Below are 10825 nucleotides of genomic sequence, written 5' to 3' on the forward strand. Positions count from 1 at the left end.
AAAAAAAAAAAACAAAAACAACTAATAAACAAAATAAAATAAAACAAAAAGATAAAAAGAACATCCAATCCAGAAAATAGTAAAGACAATTGTAAAAGGGACAAAGCAGATAGTCAGAACACTACTGGTTAACAGATAGTGTCTAAATTTTTGAGTTAGTACTAGATATCACTGAAATATCAGACAATTCACAACTCCCTCTTAAGGAAACCCAGGCAACATGACATTTTATCATGCCACTTGATATATCATTGTATAATTTATTTGGCGCTATAAATTGGCACACTTCTATTTATCTAAACCTTGATTTAACCCTGACCCTCCCTCTCTAATTATGGTTTACCTCTCCTTGGTCATTGGCTAAAGTTTTTTTTTCCTTTGTAGGTATACTCACTTACCATATGAAATTGATCTATTAACTGTTATAGAATGTGACTTTCTTGTTCTTTTCTCAAGGCTCTTCTTAATTTGAAGGGAATAACCTGGAAGTTTTATTCAGTTCTGATATTCTCCTGTTGCTTTTCAAGCTACTTCAGGTCACTTTCACAAGCAAAAATTATTCACATTAACCTTGTAAAAGCATTTTGGGGTGTGAAGAATTACCTCAAGTAGATTTACAGTATAGAGAGGTGTTCGGGGCAGATATATATTCAGGAAAGAACTACTGAATGTTCAGTAAGCAATTCAAGTATTGGAAACATTTAAGATCATGGATCAGTTTTAACTTCCCATGGCAGGTGAGGTTTGAGAAGTGACCTTATGATGAAACTCTAGCTGGCCCTCTTTTAGATACAGAGGATCAGATGGCTTACATGGACGAACACATTGAGCTATGGCTCATTTGATGGCATAGACTTTTCTTCAAAGTCTGTGGTATAAAAAATAATGTACTATCATGGAAATTATTAAAAATATTTTTAAATGCTATTTATTTCCTGTTTGTGAAGAATGATGTTACCCAATATTTGTGACCCCCTTTGTCCATCTCTAAGATGAGCTATTGACCTAAAGATTGGACCATTTAAAATTGTAAGCAGGTTATATTTATGTGTTTAGAAATATACACAACAACAATAACAATTAAGGAAAAAGAGGCCATAAATTTGAGTGAGAGCAAGAGGGGTATATGGGACAGGTTGAATGAAAAAAAGGAAAAGGGGAAATGATATATATATATATATATATATATATATATATTATAATCTTTTAAAAATCTGTTAATTATAGAGCCTTATTGAATCATTTACTTCCTTCTGTAATAGTTGATTTCCATCATTTATTTGATTATATTTCCTTCTTAGTAAGAATTTAAAATATTTGGATTTGTGTTTTGGTTTGGTTTCTGTGATATTTTTGACAATAATGATTACATTCTCCAAACTATCCAACATGATTTCCACTAGACACATGTAATTACTGAGCCTTGGTGATGTGGGAGTCCCTTTTGTGTGCTCTCATTACCATTAATGAATAAAGAAACTGCCTTGAAATGTTGATAGGGCAGAACTTAGGTAGGCAGGGAAGACAGAACTGAATGCTAGGAGGAAGAAGGGCGGAGTCAGAGCAAGACGCTATGTACCCGCCTCTGGAGATAGATGTGCTGAGATTTTGCTGGTAGGCCACCAACTCATGGTGATATACAGATTAATAGAAATGGGTTAAACTAATATGTAAGAGTTAGCCAATTAGAAGTTAGAGCTAATGGGCCAAGCAGTGATTTAATTAATGTGGTTTCTGTGTGATTATTTCAGATGTAAGCTAACCAGGTGGCTGGGACTAACAAGTGGCTCAGTCCTCTTTCTCCTACACCTTGGGATGAATTTTTGTATAACTGAGATAAAACACTATGAAGGACATATGGACTCTGCTCTTTTTAGAGGAGCTCTAGCTCTTTTAGGAATTTTAACCTGAGTAATGATCTGCATTATTCTTTGTGATTGTCTTCTCCCATGCCTTCCTGAAAATACTATACTCCAGGAAGGATACTTAAGACAAGAACTGTCCTAAGGAATAATTTCATGAGAAAAATGTGGTTTTAATACTTGCTCCAGTTACTGAGGAGTCCATCACAAAAGATCCCATGAAATCAAATGTTTCTATAACCAAGACCTCAAAGCACCAGTTCCCTTCACTTGACTTCTGTGTAAATCAAGAAAATCCAGGTGAAAGCACTCCCTACCAGCTATCCTTCCTCCTATTAATGTTGTGTCCTAGAAAGGTCTTTGGGACTAGAGTCTTTATTATAAATTGAGTATGTATGGCAAGAAAATCGAGATTAATTTGAGACTCCAGATACATTCATAATCTAAACAGAAATGTAATATTTATAATACATCACTTGAGGTGATGAAACCCAGGCTTCCCATCAACCAGAGTGAAGCTGCTTCCCACAAAAATCAAGATAGTCACCAAAGGACCAAAGCATCAAGAAAATTGTAAAAGTGAGAAGAGATTGTTGAAAGGTCTGAACTTTCCCCATGTTATAACTGGGCCTCCTGAGTTTCAGTTTCCTAAAAAGACAATGAGAGAGATATCATATACACAGAGACAAGGGAGATAACATTTACCAGGTCTGAGCCAGTTCACACAGTACCTCTAGACAATGACCAAATAGGGACACGTCCTGGGACTTGCCCAAACATGTCCAAAGATGGAAGAATTGAAGTCCTTGTCAGTCAGTCCCTGCTAGCCCTACCTAATCAGAGGTGTACTAATGTAACTCCTGCTTACTTAGCCAATTATAGATAGTATGACCTTACTGTTCCTGATACTCCCCCTTGCTGTGCTTAGAAGAAGCACACCTGCCCTTCTGGAGGGGGGTCACCACTTTCCGGTATGGGAAGTCCTTTTGTATATGTGTTGCTTTTATTGGTTAATGAATAAAGAAGCTGCTTTCAGCCAATGGCTTAACAGAATATAGCCAGGCTTAAAAAATACATACAGAGAGTAGGCTGAGTCAGAGAGATGCCATGGAGCCATCAGAGGAAAAAGACACGTGCCACCAGCCAGAACCTTGCCAGTAGGCCACAAGCCTCGTGGTAAAATATAAAATAATAGAAACGGGTTAACCAAAGATATAAGAGCTAGTTAGCAATACACTTAAGTGATTGGCCAGGCAGTGATTTAAATTATATAGTTTCTGAGTGGTTATTTTGTGGTCTGGGCAGCCAGGAACCAACAAGCAGCCTCCAACTACAGTTTTGCCTTTGTGTCAGATGTGCAGCCCCAGAATGCTGGAATCTTTACTCACAAGATAATAAACACTCTTGCTGATTACATACGTGAATGGTGGTGTTTTGTAGGACAACAATAGGACCCTAACAAGAAGACAGTGGTATAGTTGAAGTAGTATTACTCAGTTCTGGAGTAGTACTTCTCAGCTCAGGAGTCCATGTTTGAAGCCAGGAGAAGTATTGCTATGAGAGCTGTTTAGCCTGAGGCTATGAATCATCCTCCTCTTCCTGCTTCCATGGAGGCTTGCCTGCTATAAGCCTCCAGATCCAGGTACTGGGTAGTCCACTACAGACTGCTTCCTATGAAAAGGACAGGATGGTTTTGCTTGAAATTTCACACTGATCAGACCTGAGTTCCCAAAGGGTGATTTATTTTTTCCAGTTACCAGCCTGTGTTTTTCATCCCCAGGAATGGAAAATAATATGCTACAACCTAAACTGTCACAAGTCACACATTGAAGTAACTTCTGTTGCACTCCAGCCTCAATGAAATTCACATTTTCCAGGTTAGGAGCACTAAGATTAGAATTATTATGCAAAAAATAACAGAGATATAAGAAAAAAATTCAGAAACACAGAATGTCACGGGGATGGAAATTCAGTAAATACTGAACCATCTGCGTTTATTCTCTGAAAGTTTATATACTTCACTCTCAAAGGGGGGGGGCAACAGACTTCATTAATATTATATAAGGAATAGACTTGAATTATCTGACCTTTGGTCCAGGTGAAGCAGATCCACCACTGTATTCAAAATTCTAATTAACCACACCCTAGGTTAGGATCTCTTGTTTGTAGCCATACCTGTTGTCAACAACTTTGACAGAGCAAAAATAAACTGAAACTCACTGACCTTTAGTCAAGGTAGAACAGGCTCACATCTGTGTGCCTTCCACACCAAATGTGTTCAAAGCAGTAAAAAGATTGCAAGAAAATTTACAAAAGAGAGAAACTGTATAAGGGACTATAATATGCTACCCCTAACTATGTCATATTTAGACAATGTCAAGTTTGTGTTATGATCTGATGGGAATGGAGGAAACAAAAAAAAACTTTCTGTGTTGCCTATAATGGCTGAAAAAAAAAACAGGACATTAATCTGCAAGAAGTCCCTCCTCCTGACAGGACAAATAATTCAGATTCTACAGAAAAATCAGCATCCATCTTGTGGTAATTGATTCCCCTGTAGTATTTACAGCAGGCAGGGGGAAAATGATTCATAAAGAGACAAGAATGAAACTCAGCTCAGGCCAATTAAATTATAACTGAGGCTGGACCAGGACTTCTAGAGTCTGGCCCTGATCATTTTACTTTAGCCATATTATTCTGGAAAAAATATTCAGATAACAATTAATTCAGTCCCAAGTACACAACAATTTAAGATACCATTACATTGAGATTCCTTACAAAGTACATCTGGCTTCTTTCACAAAAATAGGTACTATTTACTCAGAGATAGTACCCAAGATTTAGAGTCTAGGGAGTTGACTGAGGTAAACATAACGCCTGTGGGTGTCAAGATTGACCTGGACCTAAGGTAACATAGAAGTCACTTAGGCTATTTTAAAGCATAAATGACATCACTCATAAAATGGGCTTTATGGTCTAAAAACAAACCATAGGGAAAAGAGTCTTGGATAAATAAAAACATAAATTCTGGGAGATATGGACAAAGTCTGTCTCATCAGGCTGCAAAGAATCACCAGGTTGTAAAACTACCTCATACCTAGCATTCCAGGAAGAGCAGCTATGCACCTCATTCCTTTGAAAAGGTAAGCTATTTGTTTACCTTTTCTGACTTCTCTGTTGTAAGAGGCCACTACTTACTTCCAGGCTGCTCAGCCCCAAAATAACCACATAGAATCCATATTATTTGCAATACTGTTTAGCCAATAGATTAAGTGTATTTCTGGCTAACTCTTATATCCTAAACTAGCTCATTGCCATTAATCTGTGTATCGCCACGTGGCTGTGGCTTACCTGGTGAAGTTTTGTCCTGAGTGTCTGTCTCTGGTGGGGCTACATGGCTTCTCTCTGACTCCATCTTCTTTCTCCCGCCATTCAGTTTAGTTTCCCCACCTACTTCTGTTTTGCCCTACTATAGGTTCAAAGCAGTTTCTTTATTCATTAATGTTAATTACAGCATACTGGGTAGAATCCCACATCACTTTTCCAGTGTTTAAATGTACACACAAGGACGTTTTGCCCTCTACACCATATATTGAATAACACCATGCTGAATCTTAATGGCTTTGACCTCTCCTAATGATCTTGCTTTGATGTATCAAATGCTTTGCTATCTAGAAATTAACAGATTTGTTTTGATGTACTTTTTTTCATAGATGAATAAACCAGGAAGTACCATGCTCTGCCTTAAGTTTCTTCAATTAAAATCATATCATGATGCTTTTTGTTTTTAAATTGGTGAGTCTTTTCTTTTGTAGTAAGATTTTATCATGTAGTAACTCTAGCTGGCCTGGAATTTGCTGGGCAGACTAGGCTAGCATTAACTTGTAGTGATCCTACTGAGTTTCAAGACTACTTACCTACATCATTGTCCAGCTACAACTGATATATTATTGACTATAGTATAGAGTTAATATAATAACTATATTATATTATAATATAATATAGCTTGTGCTAGATATTCTATGGGTCTCTACAAGTGTCTAGAATACTATACAACTGAAATTATATAATATGTGAAAAATACTTTTACTTTTCAGATTGGCTTTTATCTAGAAATATGCATTCAAAAAATTAAAAAAGAAATTCTGCCCCACAAGTGTCTGTCACAGTATGCCAGTGCCAAAAAAATTATTGTTAACAGTTTTCAGTGTCACTGTACAACTTTTGTTCTAGGAGTTTCTACATTTTTAGTAAAAACTTGCTCAAAGTAATTCATTCCCTCAGGATCAGACAATAGCATGGGTTTTTTACTTTATTTTGGCTTGTTTCTTTCTTTTAATTTTTAAATCCATATAGTATGTTAAAAATAATGTTTAAAACTTTTAATGTTTTTGGAAAGTGATTTGATTTTTAGCACATTAAGCTTTTATTTTGTAGCAAAGGAAAAGAGACAAAAAACTATAATTTTGATGATGTGGGAGTTCCCTCTGTGTGCTGTGATTACCATTAATTAATAAAGAAACAACCTTGGCCTGTTGATAGGGCAGAACTTAGGTAGGCAGGGAGGACTGGACTGAATTCTGGGAGAAAAAAAGGGTGGAGTCCGGAGACGCCATGGATCCACCACTGGAGATAGATGTGCTGAAACTTTGCTGGTAGGCCACAACCTTGTGGTGATACAATGGAGATGGGTTAAATTAATATGTAAGAGTTAGCCAATAAGAAGTTAGAACTAATGGGCCAAGCAGTGTTTTAATTAATACAGTTTCTGTGTGATTATTTCAGTTCTGGTGGCCATACAAACAAGAGACTCCTCCTACATTTTGACAATGTCTTTTAAAGTACACATTCATGCAGACATATGTTACGTCAAAGGCCAAATGGAGAAACACATTAGTAATTGGTTTGAGGTATGTAATCACAACTGATTATCTTATCCTTATACATGTTTTAAATAGTTACTACTTATTCTTTTACATGTTCTTTTTTAAAATGTATTTTAGGTCATATTTTTGTAGGATGACTTTCACCTTAAGCTTTATCTGATGCCTGAGTTACCATGATGCTCTGACTTCAATAGCTTCTTTGCACAGACTGTGAATTCCTGCTAGTTGCCTTCATAATAAACATGTGAAGAGATGGCACTTTTCAGTCCTTCTCAACTGTTCTCTTAACCATTAACTCAAACTAATCAGTAAATTTTATCTTTTCCTACTCCCTTTCCTTGTCCAAACATGGATATGAAATTTATTGCTTAATACCCTTCTCTAGATGAAGGGCCACTATATTAGCGATACTAAGGAGAAGTATCAGATGCCAAGTATCACAAGAGAGTATATGTATTCCCCTTTCCTTCTTGCTAGTTAAAATACAAAATCATTTCCAGGGATTTGGAAGATGATGAGGTCCAGGAACTCTCTACTACTGTCCATTTAGGATAAAATGGGCTTACCACCTGCCTCCTTTACTTGTGAAGTCAAAGACTGTAATGAGTGTCTCCTATATACTTGATTGCCCACTTGTCTTGCCTGGATGCCATAATTTTATGCCAATATTTCTTGAGATTGTCTCTTTGCGGGATGAGAACACAGATTTGGTAGATCATAGGAAAGTTTCCTCATGGATTTATATAGAGCACTATTAAGCGAGGAGGGCATATAGCCCCCCTTCCTGACTTTCAAAGTGTTAAAATCATTATTGATAAATTCATCTAAGGCAAATAGTGTCATCCTCCATTTCCCTGGATATTTCTCAAGTGGTCTCTTGTTTGTCTCCATATCTGTTTTTCCTCCTTCATCTCTAATATTCCTTTCAAACCTCAAGGTAGTAGTATAACTATACAACAATCTTATGTCTCTCTCATTTCGTATTTCTAATTAATAAAGAGGGTTTATGAACACTGGAAAAACAGGTCACAGGACCCCCACATGCTGAGTCCCGAGAGTAGGCCATTAGCTAGGAGGAGATATTGAATTCTTTCATTTCCCGAACTTTGGCACATAAATATCTATCTATATTTAGAGATTTGGCCATCCTTGACAATAGTTTGTCATCTTTATTCTTTAACCTAGTGGTTAATCAGTTCTCTTTTGCAATTTGGGCTTTATTTATTTGACAGATCATAGAAGATTCAGAAAAATAACGCCCAGAAGGTATTTTTACAAGTTTTATGTGGTGTATTTCCATGTCAGTGGCATTATTTAAATATTCCTAATGTTTTAACTCTGACTTGTTGTGTTATAACTTTGTTTTAAATGGAAGTGTTGTTTTGTAATATCTAAGGCAATAGAAAAAAATTATTCCAGACAATGAACTCAGAATTTTATTTTTTTGCATTTAACACAAGTATACCTTACCAGAAAGAACGGTGTCAAATTTGTACTAAATGAGAGATCTTTTGTTTCACCTCTCATACTTAGATTGTAAACCAAAGCCCACTGAGTTCTGTGTTGTTTGATATATTTCTTGTCTCAGGGAGACATAACCTGTGTCTACTTATCTGAGAGTTTCATTCAGTAACTCTAATCAACATGGATACCTAAACATCATTTGAATAAGAACAACACCAATGGGCTTACTAACAGGTATGAGGAAAGTTCACAAGGCCTCAACCCTACACAAAGAACTATAGGCAAGTAAGGAATTCTGAGAGTTGGAGAAATAGTTTTCCCCAGGGAAGAGTTCATCAGCTGTTTCTCTGATAGCAAATGATCATTCTTGAAAATGTATAACTATCAGTAATATAATATGAACTAAGCAAGCTGCATTTATGCTTTTAGGGATATGTATATTAAGTATTATATTAAATAATGCGTGTATGTACATAAATATGTATACTCTCACAGTTAACGAAAAAGAGGCTGTTAATTTGAAAAAGAGCACGGGTGGGTATATAGGAGAGTTTAGAGGTAAAAAGTAGAAGAAAGGAATGATATAATTATATTATAATTTCAAAAATGTTTTGAAAGAGAGAGAAAGGAGGTGTGAAATAGGAGAGGTGAAAATGCAAAGAGTATTGTCGAGGAGTTGGTAGATGGGAAAGCACAATCAGAATATATTATATGAAAAAAAATTAAAAAATAAAGCATCAAAAAAGTAGAGGCCAATTTCAAAATATGACATAATTTTAAAAACTGAAAAGAAATCATAATATTTTCTATAACTAAAACCAAATCCCATGAGATAAAAATTAGAAATTAACTATTAAAAATTTTTGTTTTAACTTCTAACCTTTTTGCAGTCTTTCTTATTTCAAACTGGGAGAACTTGATTATCAGTGAACTGTGGGTAGTAAGGTACATTGTAGTAAGTGATGCTTGTTCTAGACCTAAAATCAACAGTCATATGTGTATAAAACTGTGGTAGTCCACAAGTGACTATTTCCATCTGGAGTCCATTCTGACTTATAAGTCATTTGAGTTCAAGCTTACTCCAGTCTCATTAAGGGCTGTTAGAATATTCTGACTAAGCCCACGAGAAAGAACACTTTGCCCATGAGAAACAATATATTACTTTGTAGAATGCATACTATTGACACCAAGCCTGAGGCACATTGAGATAAAAATTGAAACTGCTTGCAAGCAGCAGGCACTTGATAGATAGTAAACTGCTTACTAAAGACAGGAATAGCCTTGTGGTTTTAAATACTGTCAGACTATCTATGCTATGCTTTGTTCTGCTTTTGTATAAAAGCAGATTTTGAAATCAATTCTGGGCTGTTTGACAATGACCAACAGACCTCCCAAATCTTTCCTGTGTTTCTGTCTTAGCTTCTTTCATCTGTCGTTCCCTCAATCCTCACATCCGGCTCCAGATATCCTAGTTGAGTCATAAGCAGGTTCTGACATAAATGAATAACTCGGCACAGATGTGTGGGTTCATGTGGGTCCATGATGAAGACTCAGAGACACCTTGTGAATGCACTTAGCCTCTGTGGCTGCAGGGTCTCAGTCTCCATAAACTGAAGGGCTTTCCCTAGCCTCTTCCGCATTTTTACTTTCCCTCGTATTTACCCTTTAGCTAGTAGATTTCCATAACTCAAAACAAACTGAATTAAGCTTCCAAAATTACAATGCCAAATGCAAATACCTGATTCATGAGGTTATGACAGTTTTCCGGGTTCCCTCTTAACCAAGTTTTGCACTGGCTTTGTATCAATGGGAAACTCTGAGACAAGATTCACATAGGGGACAAAAGGTATCTGTAACACAAAGAATGGATGAGGGGCTGAGTGTAAACTCTGGAGCTAGGCCGGGTATAGCCCATTGGGGGTGGGGGGCTAGCGAGGGTAGCTTGCTAACTTTCTAGTGTCAGGCCAGTGGGACATTATGCCACAGATCCTCCTTTTCCTTATACAAAATTTAATTATTTTGAAGGTTATGCAGCCTCACAGTTTATATAGCTTTTTTTCTATCTATCTGTTTTACAATCTCATAGTAGACCAAAACACATTTTAAAATGTGTAAGGCTATTGCCTATAAGGCCTAGTTCCAGGACAGGATCTAAAGCTACAGAGAAACCCTGTAATGTGGGATATCCTTCTGTATGTGTTTCTCTTAATGGTTAATGAATAAAGTTGCTTTGGCCTATGGCAGGGCAGAATATAGCCAGGCTGGAAGAGAAATGGAGAGTAGGTGGAGTCAAGGAGACGCCATGTACTTGCTGAAGGAGAAGGACCTGGAGCCTTTCTGGTAAACCACAGTCTCATAGCAATACACAGATTAACAGAAATGGGTTAATTCAAGATGTAAGAGCTAGCTATAAATATTCCTGAGTCACTGGCCGAACAGTGTTGTAATTAATATACTTTCTGTGTGATTTTTCAAGTCTGGGCAGTTGGGAAATGATAGAACAGTCTCCGGTTACAACCATGTCTCGCAAAACCAAAAAAAAAAAAAATAGTAAGGCTATTATTGATAGAACAAGAGATCTATTAAAATGATTCATAGGATTGAAAGAAGCTA

This window comes from Microtus ochrogaster, unplaced genomic scaffold (assembly GCF_000317375.1).
Source record: "Microtus ochrogaster isolate Prairie Vole_2 unplaced genomic scaffold, MicOch1.0 UNK161, whole genome shotgun sequence".
NCBI lineage: Eukaryota > Metazoa > Chordata > Mammalia > Rodentia > Cricetidae > Microtus > Microtus ochrogaster.